Source organism: Vigna umbellata, chromosome 1, assembly GCF_029865625.1.
Source record: "Vigna umbellata cultivar VRB3 chromosome 1, Vumbellata_1.0, whole genome shotgun sequence".
NCBI lineage: Eukaryota > Viridiplantae > Streptophyta > Magnoliopsida > Fabales > Fabaceae > Vigna > Vigna umbellata.
Window position 1 is genome coordinate 64,667,872 of NC_142165.1, and position 17,755 is coordinate 64,685,626.

The window sequence follows — 17,755 nt, forward strand, 5'->3', positions numbered from 1 at the left end:
GCGTCACAGATAAATCCACTTCATACTCGTCCGGAAACACCAATTCCTTTGCACCACAATCTATGAGAATGCGGTTGGTAGCCAGCCAATCCATTCCTAAAATTACTTCTAGATGTTTCAAGGGTAGACAGATAAGATTCACCTTGTAATTACGCCCTTCAACCTCTATAGGACATTTAACACATACAGTAGACGTCCTAACCTCACCAGCCGCTGGAGTTGACACTACCAAGTCGAACTGCATTTCGCGTTCGGTTATACCCAATTTCTCGACGCACGCCTTCGAGATGAAGGAGTGTGTCGCCCCCGAATCATACAACACACAGCAAGGCTTCCCAAACAATAAACATGTACTGGTGATGAGCGTACCTGAACTGGCAGCTTCGGCGCCTGTTATCGCATAAACTCGACCAACAGCTTGTGCTCTTCCACCCCGATCCTGTTGCATTCTCCCGGCATTTGGCGGCCTCATTACTGCTCGTCTGCCCATATTACACTCATGCTCCAGGTGACCGTTTCTTCTACAGTGAGTGCAGTATTTTGTCCCCTCCAACAGAGGACACGACGATCGATAGTGTGGTCCTCCACACTTAAAACATCTGACTGATCCATGCTGTCCAGACTGTCCGGCAACAACCATAGCCTGAGAATTAGATGGTTGTGCTGGACGAGCATACGGCATCCTGTTCCGATTCAGATTCGGCCTGGACATGATCGGCCCTCTAGTTGGTTGTTGCTGCTTCTTCAGTCGTTCTGCTTCAGCCACATTTTTCTCTAACACTTTTGCTCTCTCAATCATGGCAGGAAAAGACTTAATGCAAAGGCTGGATATCAGTACCTTCAGATCACTTCTCAGCCCATTTTCAAACTTCCTGCATTGCCATACTTCACTGGTCGCCATGGTATTAAAACGAACCAGATGTTTAAACTTGTTGGCGTACTCAGAAACAGACATACTACCTTGTACCAACTGGAGAAATTCCACTTCTTTGCCAAAACGAACACTATCCGGGAAATACTCTTCATAAAATTTTTCCTTGAAGACTTCCCAGGAAATAGGGCTATGAGAGTCTGTCAGTAACATCTTCGCACTCGACCACCAATGACTGGCCTCTCCAGTCAACAAATACTCAGTGAATGCCAGCCTTCGATCGTTCGGACATTCCTTGACGTCGTAGAGACGCTCCATATCCTGCAGCCACTGATCTGCCCCGTCAGGAGGACACTTTCCATCAAACTTCGCTGGACGATGCTGTAAAAAGTTCTCCAAACTCCACTCGGTCTGATGAGTAGTGTTTGAAGCAGATGCTCCCGGTGTACCCCTGGTAGCTGCAAGAATCTCCATAAGCTGTCTCTGAGTCACTTCAGAATTTGCACGAGCGGCCTCCAAACTCTGTAAGGCAGCCGCATTTTGCTGCGTCAAAACAGCGTTCTGCTCTTGTAACCTTTCAATTACTGATTCCAACAATCTGGTGTTGTTGGGCACATCATTTTCATTGGTCTGCGGTGGAGGAGGAGAAAGTCTAGGTGCCATTTGTTCTCTGAGAAACAGAGAAAACGATCATTAATTAAGTTCAAGGAGTCTAAAATACTCAATAAAGAACGTTGAGCACACAACAAAACAAGCATGGTGTACTCACAACCTACAATGTCCTTAAAAGAACAAAACTGCTCTGATACCACTAATGTGACATCCCAAAAATACAGTTATAACTATAAATTTAGAAAAATCACATTTAATAATAATCTCAAACAGTTTTACACTAAAAGTTAAAGAAATGAGAAATTAACGATCGCTCAAGGACGAACGTCTTTGAGTACCAATCCAACATAACGGCGAAGGTGCTAAAGATGCACGCCACACATCAGAGTTACAATTTAAAACCAACCGTACAGGAAACCTGACCGAACGGTTTACACAAGACAAATACCGAACGGTCGAAATAAAACTTGAACGAAATCAAGAGATGGTCGAACGACCACTTAGTTCAACAAAGTACACTACTGGCCGAGCGGTCTCACTGCTCGATCTTCACTTCGACATCAACCAGGTTCTCTTCATTCAACGCATCTTCCAAACGCTCATCTCCCTCTGCTCACATCCACACGGATGATCATTGCAAAGACATGACGGACGTACAAGTACAATGGACAACACAAGGAAAACGAAAGGGTAAGCTTACGTAATTTAACTCATGCATCAACATACAATTTCAGGTAAACAATTCAACATACATGCATATCTCAACATACACATTCATTACATAACAACCCATTTAAACGTACTCACTAAATAAACTCGACACGACTGACTGTCCGGACTGTATGAACTCTGTGTAGCTTCGGTGTTCGTGCACCCGGGTGATGTAGTAACTGGAACTCTCATCAGCTGCCACCCGAGGTTAATCCTATCTGTCCAAAAATCATCAGGACTAGGACCTCCTGCCATTCCCACACATGACGTACTGCCTCTACGTGAGGACGAGTACTCACGGAATATCAGGATGAACGACCGGCTAAGCTTACCACATTCATACTTTACAAATCTCAATAATCAAGTTCTGAGTCATTCCTCCCTGGAACGCTCTTTCATAAATCAATATTCATTTCATCTCATATACTGTTCATCATTCAGTTTTCATCATGTATTCGTATTTTCATTTCATCTCATAAACTGTTCATCATTCATTATTCATCATTCTTAAGAAAAACCATCAAAAACGAACGTCTTGTCCCCAATAAGTCCGAGGACGAATGCTGTGAAATGAGACCCAACAGGGACGCTCGTTCGAATCAAAGAACGAACGGTTTAAGTTCAGATTTTTCTAAATCTGGTACTGTTCATTGGACGAACGCTGTGGAAAATAATACGAGCGCTCAAAATAATGCCGAGCCCCATTTTGGGACGAACGCTCAACATAAGGTCGAGCCTCACTTTGAGCGAGCGCTCGTTATAAGAACGAGCCTCATTTAGGACGATCGCTCATTTCAAAAGTCGAGCGCCAATAGGACGAACGCTCATTTCAAAACGCAGAATTTTGGACGAACGCTCACATCAAAAGCGAGCGTCATGTTGGACGAATGCTCAGTGTAAGTACCAATTTGAGCGAGCGCTCGTTCTGAAACGAACACCAAACAGAACGAGCGTTCAATATAAGACTGAACGTCATTTAGAACGCGCGTTCGGTATAAGACCGAACACCAATTTGGACGAACGTACGGTATGAGACCGAACGTTTAATAACTCAGATTGGTAGGACTTGAAAAATAAATTAAGATACTTTTAAAGAGTATTTACGAACGGGAAAAATACACAGTTGCATATACACATACAATTTCAAAGAGATAGAAGTTTATGAAAATGTTAGCTTCAACAGTGTTTGACCGAACGCTCAAATAGAACATTTTAGAGTGAGGACGCTCGTCCTCAACTAAGGAAAACCGAACGGTCAATGACCGTTTAGTACGAACGTACAATTTCATGGGGAGTTCATTTTTCAGTTCCAGTTTATTTCTCATCACAGACTTTCATAGTTTCATTCATTCACACCAAAACATCTCATTCATATATCTCATTTCATCCAATATCTCATACATCATAAGTAGCTTAATCATGTTTCATTTCCATTCAATAAATAACGGTCGTCCACATAAATCAATCACAGCAACATCATAGAGTCACAATAACGAACGTTCATACCATTCATTCCATCATGCATTATTTCCATACAGTAAAATAACGAACGTTCACACACAGCATGCATCAAAAACAGTTAAATTAAGTAAGCTTCCCTTACCCGGAAATGAACGAACGTTCACAGGCGCACACAGACGCTCTCTTCTCAAATCCTTATCACCAACGCCCGTTAATCCACTATATGAACGAACGCTCAGAAATCCACCTATATTTGGTCATGTACTGTTAGGACGAACGTTCAGAATATTTAAGAACGAACGTTGCAGGACGAACGCATGAGCGAACGCTCGTCAGGCTAGAGAAAAGCGAGCGTTCAAATTAACGTGGACGAACGTTCAGTTCGTCTCGTTTTGGACGAACGTCCAATTTGAAACCAAATTGGACGAACGCGATTCTGCAGATTCTGCAGAATCACAGGTTTTCCAGAAACCAGAAAAACCTCCATTTTTAACTCTAAAGCTTTTAGATTTCTACAAAAACAGTAAGATTAACTGATCAAAACGAAAAATCTAGCACTGCTTACCTCTTGAAGACTTCCTTTGTGAATCTTGAACCTAGAAATTCAAGTGTCTGGATCTCCTTTCAAATTCCAAAGTTCTTCACTTCTTCTTTCCCAGCAACTTTGGACTTCACGTTTTTCACCAAATGCAGCAGCAAAACTCTCCCAGTGCAGAACCCCTCAACCCCTTTTTATTTCCCACGCTTGAATGGTGCCAGAAACATGTGAGAGGAGTCACGGACTTCTTTGCTCCCCACTTCCAAATAAAACCAAACGTCCGTGACTTCCTAATTACCTCCTAATTACTTCCCCTACCCCTTCTAGAATAATATTAAACTAAAAATAAATAAATAAAATTATACTAGGTCCTTACAGTTCCCCTTCTCTTTCCTGAATGATGTCTGTAACATCCCAAAATATAGTAATTACCATAATCAGAATTAATTATATTAAGCTAATAAAACAGTGCAGTATTACAAATCTGAATGAGCGCCAAAAAAAAAAACCGAACGGCATAAACATACAGAAATAATGAGCGCGATAAAATACAGAAGTTTAGAGACGAACGGTCTTACAAAACTATGACCGAACGTCCACAATTAAACTTAACAAAACTAAATACACATGCGAGCGCTCTAAGGCTCGGCTTTAACTTCCACATCCACCAGGTTAGCGTCTTCCAAATTTTCTTCTTCTAGCACTTCTTCAAGTGACGCACCTCCATCTACTCACATCCACACGGATGATCATTGCAAGGACAGGACAAACGTACATATACAAGGCGACAACACAAGGAAAACGAAAGGGTAAGCTTAAGTAATTTAAACATCACTCATTCGTCTTCCAGTACGCACAAGGGAAACATATATAGAATATATAAACAAGCATGACTAAAAGGTTTAGAGATATGAAAACTTACCTTAGAGTTTCAAGATGCTTCTCCCTTTGTTCCCCTTCTCTTTCCTGAATGATGTCTCTGGTTTTCAGAAATTGATCCTCCCCTCTACTTCCCTTTTCTTTTTTCGTAAAAGTTCTTTTCTTCCAGAAAATGGATGATTCTCCCCCTTTCTTCTTGGATTAAATTTCCTTTATCTTCTCCTTTTCTCCGTGAGGTTTGTTCTCCCAGAAATGGATGATCCTCCCCCCCGTTTTTTTTCAGTAAAGTAAATCCTCTTTCTCTGTAAGGTCTTTTTTTTTTTTTTTTAGAAAATCCTTTCTCCTCTTACCTAGTGTGACATCCCAAAAATACAGCATAAACCATAAAATCAGAATATCACATTTAATAATATTTCGATACAGTTTTCCAACTAAAAACAAAACAACGCTCAAGGACGAATGTCCTTGAGTACAGTCTTACAATAATAACAAAACAGACGCGCAAAGCCGCACGTCTTCAGAGTTACAAATGAAAAAGCCGAACGTACGCGAAACTTGACCGAACGGTTTACATTGCACAAATACTGAACGGTCTATCAGAATAAAATAACAAGGCAAGATGGTCGAACGACCATTCTAATACAGGCTACATAACTGGCCGAGCGCCTCACTGCTCGGTCTTCACTTCGACATCAACCAGGTTCTCTTCATTCAGCGCCTCTTCCAAACGCTCGTCTCTCTCTGCTCACATCCACACGGATGATCATTGCAATGACAAGACGGACGTACAAATACAATGGACAACACAAGGAAACGAAAGGGTAAGCTTACGTAATTTAACTCATGCATCAACATACAATTTCAGGTAAACAATTCAACATACATGCATATCTCAACATACACATTCATTACATAACAACCCATTTAAACGAACTCACTAAATAAACTCGACACGACTGACTGTCCGGACTGTATGAACTCTGTGTAGCTTCGGTGTTCGTGCACTCGGGTGATGTAGTAACTGGAACTCTCATCAGCTGCCACCCGAGGTTAATCCTATCTGTCCAAAAATCATCAGGACTAGGACCTCCTGCCATTCCCACACATGACGTACTGCCTCTACGTGAGGACGAGTACTCACGGAATATCAGGATGAACGACCGGCTAAGCTTACCACATTCATACTTTACAAATCTCAATAATCAAGTTCTGAGTCATTCCTCCTTGGAACGCTCTTTCATAAATCAATATTCATTTCATCTCATATACTGTTCATCATTCAGTTTTCATCATGTATTCGTATTTTCATTTCATCTCATAAACTGTTCATCATTCATTATTCATCATTCTTAAGAAAAACCATCAAAAACGAACGTCTTGTCCCCAATAAGTCCGAGGACGAATGCTGTGAAATGAGACCCAACAGGGACGCTCGTTCGAATCAAAGAACGAACGGTTTAAGTTCAGATATTTCTAAATCTGGTACTGTTCATTGGACGAACGCTGTGGAAAATAATACGAGCGCTCAAAATAATGCCGAGCCCCATTTTGGGACGAACGCTCAACATAAGGTCGAGCCTCACTTTGAGCGAGCGCTCGTTATAAGAACGAGCCTCATTTAGGACGATCGCTCATTTCAAAAGTCGAGCGCCAATAGGACGAACGCTCATTTCAAAACGCAGAATTTTGGACGAACGCTCACATCAAAAGCGAGCATCATGTTGGACGAATGCTCAGTGTAAGTACCAATTTGAGCGAGCGCTCGTTCTGAAACGAACACCAAACAGAACGAGCGTTCAATATAAGACTGAACGTCATTTAGAACGCGCGTTCGGTATAAGACCGAACACCAATTTGAACGAACGTACGGTATGAGACCGAACGTTTAATAACTCAGATTGGTAGGACTTGAAAAATAAATTAAGATACTTTTAAAGAGTATTTACGAACGGGAAAAATACACAGTTGCATATACACATACAATTTCAAAGAGATAGAAGTTTATGAAAATGTTAGCTTCAACAGTGTTTGACCGAACGCTCAAATAGAACATTTTAGAGTGAGGACGCTCGTCCTCAACTAAGGAAAACCGAACGGTCAATGACCGTTTAGTACGAACGTTCAATTTCATGGGGAGTTCATTTTTCAGTTCCAGTTTATTTCTCATCACAGACTTTCATAGTTTCATTCATTCACACCAAAACCATCTCATTCATATATCTCATTTCATCCAATACCTCATACATCATAAGTAGCTTAACCATGTTTCATTTCCATTCAATAAATAACGGACGTCCACATAAATCAATCACAGCAACATCATAGAGTCACAATAACGAACGTTCATACCATTCATTTCATCATGCATTATTTCCATACAGTAAAATAACGAACGTTCACACACAGCATGCATCAAAAACAGTTAAATTAAGTAAGCTTCCCTTACCCGGAAATGAACGAACGTTCACAGGCGCACACAGACGCTCTCTATTCAACTCCTTATCACCAACGCTCGTTAATCCACTATCTGAACGAACGCTCAGAAACGCACCTATATTTGGTCATATACTGTTAGGACGAACGTTCAGAATATTTAGAACGAACGCTACGGGACGAACGCATGAGCGAACGCTCGTCAGGCTAAAGAAAAGCGAGCATTCAAATTAACGTGGACGAACGTTCAATTCGTCTTGTTTAGGACGAACGTCCAATTTTGAAGCCAAATTGGACGAACGCGATTCTGCAGATTCTGCAGAATCGCAGGTTTTCCAGAAAACCAGAAAACCTCCATTTTTAACTTTAAAGCTTTTAGATTTCTACAAAGACAGTAAGATTAACTTATCAAAACGAAAAATCTAGCACCCCTTACCTCTTGAAGACTTCCTTTGTGAATCTTGAACCTAGTAATACAAGTGTCTGGATCTCCTTCCAACTCCAAAGTTCTTCACTTCTTCTCTCCCACCAACTTTGGACTTCACGTTCTTCACCAAAATGCAGCAGCAAAACTCTCCCAGTGCAGAACCCCTCAACCCCTTTTTATTTCCCACGCTCGAATGGTGCCAGAAACATGTGAGAGGAGTCACGGACTTCTTTGCTCCCCACTTCCAAATAAAACCAAACGTCCGTGACTTCCTAATTACCTCCTAATTACTTCCCCTACCCCTTCTAGAATAATATTAAACTAAAAATAAATAAATAAAATTATACTAGGTCCTTACATTCTCCCCAACAACAAAAATTTTCGTCCTCGAAAATTAGGACGGAGTCTCGAACAGATGGGGATACAAATCTTTCATAGCAGCTTCCACTTCCCAAGTAGAGTCGCCCGTCTTCTCGTCCCAGACGACTTTCACCAATCTGACTGCTTTCCTCTTGTAGTACTTGGTGTTGCTATCTTCAATGCGTACTGGCTGCATTTCTAATGTACGGTCTTGACGAAGACGAATATCTTCTAACTCCAACACGTGTGAAGGGTCGGATACGTATTTTCGGAGTTGAGAAACGTGAAAGACTGGATGCAAATTTGATAACTGAGGCGGCAAGGATAACTCGTATGCGACTGGTCCGATCTTCCTCAAGATCTGATAGGGTCCGATGAACTTGGGAGACAACTTTTTGGGTCGAATAGCTCTCCCAACTCCAGTGGTCGGATGCAGTCTAAGGAAAACGTGATCTCCAGCATCGAACTCCAATGGCCTTCTTCTTTTGTCAGCGTATGACTTCTGTCTGCTCCGAGATGCCTTCAGCCTTTCTTGGATCAATTTCACCTTCTCAGTCGTCTGCTGAATGAGCTCTGGTCCAGTTAAGACCCTTTCTCCTTCTTGAAACCAACACAATGGCGTTCGACACTTTCTCCCATACAGAGCTTCAAAGGGAGCCATTCCTATGCTGGCTTGGAAACTGTTGTTGTAGGTGAACTCCACTAAAGGCAAGACTTCATCCCAGACGCCCATATGATCCAGGACACACGTCCTCAGTAAGTCTTCAAGCGTCTGGATGGTTCTCTCGGACTGACCGTCTGTCTGAGGATGATAAGCCGAACTCATATGGAGTTTGCTACCGAGCTCGCTTTGTAACGACTGCCAAAATCGAGAGGTAAACCTTGTGTCTCGGTCTGAAACAATGCTAGACGGAACTCCATGTAGACGAACGATTTCCTTGATGTAAAGCTTAGCAAGATTCGCCATTGACATCTTCAGGTTGACCGCTAGAAAGTGAGCACTCTTCGTCAGACGATCCACAATTACCCATATGGAATCATGATTCCTGACCGTACGAGGTAAGTGAGTCACGAAGTCCATTGCAATGCCGTCCCACTTCCATTCTGGAATCTCTAACTGCTGAAGTAGACCGCCAGGCCTCTGATATTCAGCCTTGGCTCGTTGGCACGTTAAACAAGATGCCACAAAACGTGCAACATCACTCTTCATTCCTGGCCACCAGAACGACTTCCTGAGATCTTGATACATCTTAGTCATACCAGGGTGTATACTAAGACGGCTGTGATGTCCTTCCTCAAGAATGATTCTTTTCAACTCGCCATCATTCGGAATGCACGTTCTATCCATGTAACGTAACATACCATCAGTTCCAGTGTTAAAATGTTTTGCTTGATCAGTACCGAGTGCACTTAAGATCTTCACCAGCTCTTCATCTTCTCGCTGCTTCACTCTGATCCGGTCGAATACGTCACTAGAGATTCTAAGAGTACAACATTTGATAACATTCGGTTGCAAGTCAAACTGTAACCTTAGATCTCTAAAACTTTCTACCAAACTCAACTCTCGGACCATCATGGAGGAGACGTGAACTACTTTTCTGCTTAAAGCATCTGCTACCACATTTGCTTTTCCCGGATGGTAGAGTAGTTCAAAGTCGTAGTCCTTCAAGAACTCCAGCCAACGTCTCTGTCTCATATTCAGCTCCTTCTGATCAAACAGGTATTTGAGACTCTTGTGATCACTGAATACTTGAAATGTCGATCCATACAAGTAATGTCTCCAGATTTTCAAGGCAAAGACGACTGCTGCTAATTCCAGGTCATGAGTTGGGTAGTTTTTCTCATGAACCTTCAGTTGTCGAGAAGCATACGCAACCACCCTCTTTTCTTGCATGAGTACACAGCCCAAACCCTGATGAGACGCGTCACAATATACCACGAATGGTTTAGCCGCGTCAGGAATGACCAATACCGGGGCGCTCGTTAACTTATTCTTCAATTCCTGGAAACTTCTTTCACACCGATCGGTCCAAGCGAACGGTTGATCCTTTCTGGTCAGCTGAGTAAGCGGAGCTACTATTTTGGAAAATCCTTCAATGAACCGTCTGTAGTAGCCTGCAAGTCCCACAAAGCTGCGAACTTCAGTTACCGAACGTGGACTCTCCCATTCCAACACTGCTCGTACTTTAGCCGGATCCACTGAGATTCCTTCAGCTGAAACCACATGTCCCAAGAATGGCACTTCCTTCATCCAAAATTCACATTTAGAGAACTTGGCGTACAACTCCTTTTCTCTTAGCACACCTAGAACGATCCTCAAGTGATCTTCATGCTCTTCATAGCTTTTGGAATAGACAAGAATGTCATCAATGAAGACGACTACGAACTTGTCTAGATACGGTCTGAAGATACGATTCATGTAGTCCATAAATATTGCTGGGGCGTTTGTCACACCGAATGGCATTACTACATACTCGTAGTGTCCATAACGAGATCGGAAGGCTGTCTTCTGGATGTCTTCTTCCTTCACCCGAATCTGATGGTATCCCGACCGTAAATCAATCTTCGAAAATACGGTCGCGCCATGTAATTGATCCAGTAGGTCGTCAATCCGAGGCAAAGGATACTTGTTCTTGATAGTCAGCTTGTTTAACTGCCTGTAGTCAATGCAGAGACGAGAACTGCCATCCTTCTTCTTCACTAAGAGTACTGGCGCTCCCCAAGGTGATGCGCTTGGTCTGATAAACTGCTTATCCATTAACTCTTCAATCTGCTCCTTGAGTTCAGCTAACTCTGCTGGCGACATCCGATAGGGTGCAATAGAGATGGGTCCAGCATTCGATACTAGGTCGATAGTAAATTCTACCTCGCGTGGTGGAGGTAGTCCAGGAACTTCATCAGGAAATACATCAGGAAATTCATCCACGACTGATCGTCCTCCATTCAGCTTATCGGATGATTGTTCATAACTTGATCCCTGAAACCGTTCGGCCGAATGCGTCATGATCAGAAAGCAACTGGCGCCATCCACAATGTCTTCTTTTAGCTGACCGAGCGTCACAGATAGCTCTACTTCATACTCGTCTGGAAACACCAATTCCTTTGCACCACAGTCAATGAGAATGCGGTTGGCAGCCAGCCAATCCATTCCTAGAATCACTTCTAAATCTTTTAAGGGTAGACAGATGAGATTCACTTTATAATTACGCCCCTCAACCTCTATAGGACATTTAACACATACAGTAGTCGTCCTAACTTCACCAGCCGCTGGGGTTGATACTACCAAGTCGAACTGCATTTCGCGTTCGGTTATACCCAATTTCTCGACGCACGCCTTCGAGATGAAGGAGTGTGTCGCCCCCGAATCATACAACACACAACAAGGCTTCCCAAACAATAAACATGTACTGGTGATGAGCGTACCTGAACTGGTAGCTTCGGCGCCTGTTATCGCATAAACTCGACCAACAGCTTGTGCTCTTCCACCCCGATCCTGTTGCATCCTCCCGGCATTTGGCGGCCTCATTACAGCTCGCCCGCCCATATTACACTCGTGCTCCAGGTGACCGTTTCTTCTACAGCGAGTGCAGTATTTTACTCCCTCCAACAGAGGACACGACGATCTGTAGTGTGGTCCTCCACACTTAAAACATCTGACTGATCCCTGCTGTCCAGACTGTCCGGCAACAACCATAGCCTGAGAATTAGATGGTTGTGCTGGACGAGCATACGGCATCCTGTTCCGATTCATATTCGGCCTGGTCATGATCGGCCCTCTTGTTGGTTGTTGCTGCTTCTTCAGTCGTTCTGCTTCAGCCACATTTTTCTCTAACACTTTTGCTCTCTCAATCATGGCAGGAAAAGACTTAATGCAAAGGCTGGATATCAGTACCTTCAGATCACTTCTCAGCCCATTTTCAAACTTCCTGCATTGCCATACTTCACTGGTCGCCATGGTATTAAAACGAACCAGATGTTTAAACCTATTGGCGTACTCAGAAACAGACATACTACCTTGCACCAACTGGAGAAATTCCACTTCTTTGCCGAAACGAACACTATCCGGGAAATACTCTTCATAAAATTTTTCCTTGAAGACTTCCCAGGAAATAGGGCTGTGAGAGTCTGTCAGTAACATCTTCGCACTCGACCACCAATGACTGGCCTCTCCAGTCAACAAATACTCAGTGAATGCCAGCCTTCGATCGTTCGGACATTCCTTGACGTCGTAGAGACGCTCCATATCCTGCAGCCACTGATCTGCCCCGTCAGGAGGACACTTTCCATCAAACTTCGCTGGACGATGCTGTAAAAAGTTCTCCAAACTCCACTCGGTCTGATGAGTAGTGTTTGAAGCAGATGCTCCCGGTGTACCCCTGGTAGCTGCAAGAATCTCCATAAGCTGTCTCTGAGTCACTTCAGAATTTGCACGAGCGGCCTCCAAACTCTGTAAGGCAGCCGCATTTTGCTGCGTCAAAACAGCGTTCTGCTCTTGTAACCTTTCAATTACTGATTCCAACAATCTGGTGTTGTTGGGCACATCATTTTCATTGGTCTGCGGTGGAGGAGGAGAAAGTCTAGGTGCCATTTGTTCTCTGAGAAACAGAGAAAACGATCATTAATTAAGTTCAAGGAGTCTAATATACTCAATAAAGAACGTTGAGCACACAACAAAACAAGCATGGTGTACTCACAACCTACCATGTCCTTAAAAGAACAAAACTGCTCTGATACCACTAATGTGACATCCCAAAAATACAGCATAAACCATAAAATCAGAATATCACATTTAATAATATTTCGATACAGTTTTCCAACTAAAAACAAAACAACGCTCAAGGACGAATGTCCTTGAGTACAGTCTTACAATAATAACAAAACAGACGCGCAAAGCCGCACGTCTTCAGAGTTACAAATGAAAAAGCCGAACGTACGCGAAACTTGACCGAACGGTTTACATTGCACAAATACTGAACGGTCTATCAGAATAAAATAACAAGGCAAGATGGTCGAACGACCATTCTAATACAGGCTACATAACTGGCCGAGCGCCTCACTGCTCGGTCTTCACTTCGACATCAACCAGGTTCTCTTCATTCAGCGCCTCTTCCAAACGCTCGTCTCTCTCTGCTCACATCCACACGGATGATCATTGCAATGACAAGACGGACGTACAAATACAATGGACAACACAAGGAAACGAAAGGGTAAGCTTACGTAATTTAACTCATGCATCAACATACAATTTCAGGTAAACAATTCAACATACATGCATATCTCAACATACACATTCATTACATAACAACCCATTTAAACGAACTCACTAAATAAACTCGACACGACTGACTGTCCGGACTGTATGAACTCTGTGTAGCTTCGGTGTTCGTGCACTCGGGTGATGTAGTAACTGGAACTCTCATCAGCTGCCACCCGAGGTTAATCCTATCTGTCCAAAAATCATCAGGACTAGGACCTCCTGCCATTCCCACACATGACGTACTGCCTCTACGTGAGGACGAGTACTCACGGAATATCAGGATGAACGACCGGCTAAGCTTACCACATTCATACTTTACAAATCTCAATAATCAAGTTCTGAGTCATTCCTCCTTGGAACGCTCTTTCATAAATCAATATTCATTTCATCTCATATACTGTTCATCATTCAGTTTTCATCATGTATTCGTATTTTCATTTCATCTCATAAACTGTTCATCATTCATTATTCATCATTCTTAAGAAAAACCATCAAAAACGAACGTCTTGTCCCCAATAAGTCCGAGGACGAATGCTGTGAAATGAGACCCAACAGGGACGCTCGTTCGAATCAAAGAACGAACGGTTTAAGTTCAGATATTTCTAAATCTGGTACTGTTCATTGGACGAACGCTGTGGAAAATAATACGAGCGCTCAAAATAATGCCGAGCCCCATTTTGGGACGAACGCTCAACATAAGGTCGAGCCTCACTTTGAGCGAGCGCTCGTTATAAGAACGAGCCTCATTTAGGACGATCGCTCATTTCAAAAGTCGAGCGCCAATAGGACGAACGCTCATTTCAAAACGCAGAATTTTGGACGAACGCTCACATCAAAAGCGAGCATCATGTTGGACGAATGCTCAGTGTAAGTACCAATTTGAGCGAGCGCTCGTTCTGAAACGAACACCAAACAGAACGAGCGTTCAATATAAGACTGAACGTCATTTAGAACGCGCGTTCGGTATAAGACCGAACACCAATTTGAACGAACGTACGGTATGAGACCGAACGTTTAATAACTCAGATTGGTAGGACTTGAAAAATAAATTAAGATACTTTTAAAGAGTATTTACGAACGGGAAAAATACACAGTTGCATATACACATACAATTTCAAAGAGATAGAAGTTTATGAAAATGTTAGCTTCAACAGTGTTTGACCGAACGCTCAAATAGAACATTTTAGAGTGAGGACGCTCGTCCTCAACTAAGGAAAACCGAACGGTCAATGACCGTTTAGTACGAACGTTCAATTTCATGGGGAGTTCATTTTTCAGTTCCAGTTTATTTCTCATCACAGACTTTCATAGTTTCATTCATTCACACCAAAACCATCTCATTCATATATCTCATTTCATCCAATACCTCATACATCATAAGTAGCTTAACCATGTTTCATTTCCATTCAATAAATAACGGACGTCCACATAAATCAATCACAGCAACATCATAGAGTCACAATAACGAACGTTCATACCATTCATTTCATCATGCATTATTTCCATACAGTAAAATAACGAACGTTCACACACAGCATGCATCAAAAACAGTTAAATTAAGTAAGCTTCCCTTACCCGGAAATGAACGAACGTTCACAGGCGCACACAGACGCTCTCTATTCAACTCCTTATCACCAACGCTCGTTAATCCACTATCTGAACGAACGCTCAGAAACGCACCTATATTTGGTCATATACTGTTAGGACGAACGTTCAGAATATTTAGAACGAACGCTACGGGACGAACGCATGAGCGAACGCTCGTCAGGCTAAAGAAAAGCGAGCATTCAAATTAACGTGGACGAACGTTCAATTCGTCTTGTTTAGGACGAACGTCCAATTTTGAAGCCAAATTGGACGAACGCGATTCTGCAGATTCTGCAGAATCGCAGGTTTTCCAGAAAACCAGAAAACCTCCATTTTTAACTTTAAAGCTTTTAGATTTCTACAAAGACAGTAAGATTAACTTATCAAAACGAAAAATCTAGCACCCCTTACCTCTTGAAGACTTCCTTTGTGAATCTTGAACCTAGTAATACAAGTGTCTGGATCTCCTTCCAACTCCAAAGTTCTTCACTTCTTCTCTCCCACCAACTTTGGACTTCACGTTCTTCACCAAAATGCAGCAGCAAAACTCTCCCAGTGCAGAACCCCTCAACCCCTTTTTATTTCCCACGCTCGAATGGTGCCAGAAACATGTGAGAGGAGTCACGGACTTCTTTGCTCCCCACTTCCAAATAAAACCAAACGTCCGTGACTTCCTAATTACCTCCTAATTACTTCCCCTACCCCTTCTAGAATAATATTAAACTAAAAATAAATAAATAAAATTATACTAGGTCCTTACACCTAGTCTCTGATGAAACACATTTAAAGGAAAAGGAACTCCAAGCTTGCTGCAGTGCTTCCCCGGAGCTCAGACACATCCCGTCAGACATATTCCTTAATCTGGGATTTTTGTTTTGTCTTTTTTGCTTTTTTTTAGACAACTTTCCAGGAATTCAGAGACACATCCCTTGATTCCGGATTTTTGTTTTGGCACATACCATATGAGCATTTATCTTTATTTATTTTTTATTATTATTTTTTTTATTTTTATTTTTCATTATTTTTATTATTATATTTTTTATTAAAACAAATAAAGTGCAACAAAATAAAAGACGAACGCCCCACTGCCTGGACGAACGTCTCAAAACAACAAACGCCCGATGACGAATACAAACATCATATAGAACGACCGTTCATTATGGACAGAGAAAAACATATCAAGACCGAACGTTAAATTGAGAATAAACCATAAAGACCGAACGTTCAACTAACATAAGAAAATGACCGAACGTTCAATATATCAGGGCCGAACGTTATTTGCCGAACAAGAACACTGCCGAACGTTGTTTGCTGAACGGCTAGAGATCATGCGATACTAGGACGAACGCTCAAAACCGAACGTTAGTCATCACTAGTACACCAAGATCGAACGCTCTCTACCTGAGAGCAACAGGTATCGGTTTGACAAAATAAAAGGACGAACGGTAACACTACAAGCCTGAACGAACGAACGCTGGAGGCTAACAATTGCCGAACGTCCATGACACCAAATGGCCGAACGCTTTAGGACGAGCGGCCTAACATTTGGAAAGCTTGTGGACGACCGAACGGTTGAGGCTGAGGACGAACGTCCAAAACGACCGAAGGGCCGAACGGTCGAATAGTGAACGGTTGAGGATGACCGAACGGTTGAGGCTGAGGACGAACGTCCTAAATGAACGAATGGTCGAACGGTCGAATAGTGAACGTTTGAGGATGACCGAACGGTTGAGGCTGAGGACGAACGTCCTAAATGAACGAACGGTCGAATTAGTGAACGTTTGAGGATGACCAAACGGTAAAGGCCGAGGACGAACGTCCTAAAAGACCGAGACAAACGTCTGTGATATTATTCAATAAAGAACGAACGTTTGCATGCAGAGGGAAGGAACCGATCGTCAAAATATTCGGAGCAGAGAAGCGAATGGTCCGAAAGGCAGAGGACGAACGGTCCGAAAGGCAGAGGACGAATGGTCGCATAATGCAGTGGACGAACGGTCACGCATGGGAGAGGATGGAGCCGAACGTCAGATGACGAACGCTCTTGTGGGGGAAGGAGCCGAACGTCAGAGGACGAACGCCCTTATATATTATTTTTTTTATTTTTTAATTTTTAATTTTTTTATTTATTATTTTTTTTTTTAGTTTTTACATTTTTTATTTTACACTCCTAATGAAAATAAAATAAATCTATTAGCCAATCCGGACGAAATTGGGTGTTGACACTGCGGCCGAAATTGTTACTCAGGTTGAGGGAGATCTTGTTAGATAGAAAAACTACTTCTGTTTCTGTTTTGATTTGATGTTTTTATTTACGTGTTACCTGGATGTTAAAGGATATTGAAATTTTGATGTTGAAGAGTACACGCCTATTTTCTATTGTTGCTGAAGCATCATACATTCATCTCCCAGTACGCATAAGGGAAACATATATACAAGCATATAGACGTGCAGACTAAAGGCTTTAAGTATACATATAAGCATATAGACGTGCATGACTAAAGGGTTTAAGTATACGAAAACTTACCTTCGCAGCTTCAAGATGCTTTTCCCTCCTCTCTTCTGGGATTAAATTTCCTTTTTCTTCTCCTTTTCTCCGTGAGGTCTGTTCTCCCAGAA

General features: G+C 42.4%; 1 long non-coding RNA gene across 1 annotated transcript; it reads right to left on the minus strand.

Moving 5' to 3' along the window:
• Window positions 1-13,055: 13,055 nt before the first annotated feature.
• On the minus strand, window positions 13,056-15,880 carry LOC148206066 (uncharacterized). Its single transcript, XR_015783433.1, has 3 exons — window positions 15,548-15,880; window positions 15,125-15,229; window positions 13,056-13,419 (listed from the first exon to the last, which is right to left on the minus strand). It is a non-coding gene; the product is annotated as an uncharacterized LOC148206066 (long non-coding RNA).
• Between the last annotated feature and the right edge of the window lie 1,875 nt (window positions 15,881-17,755).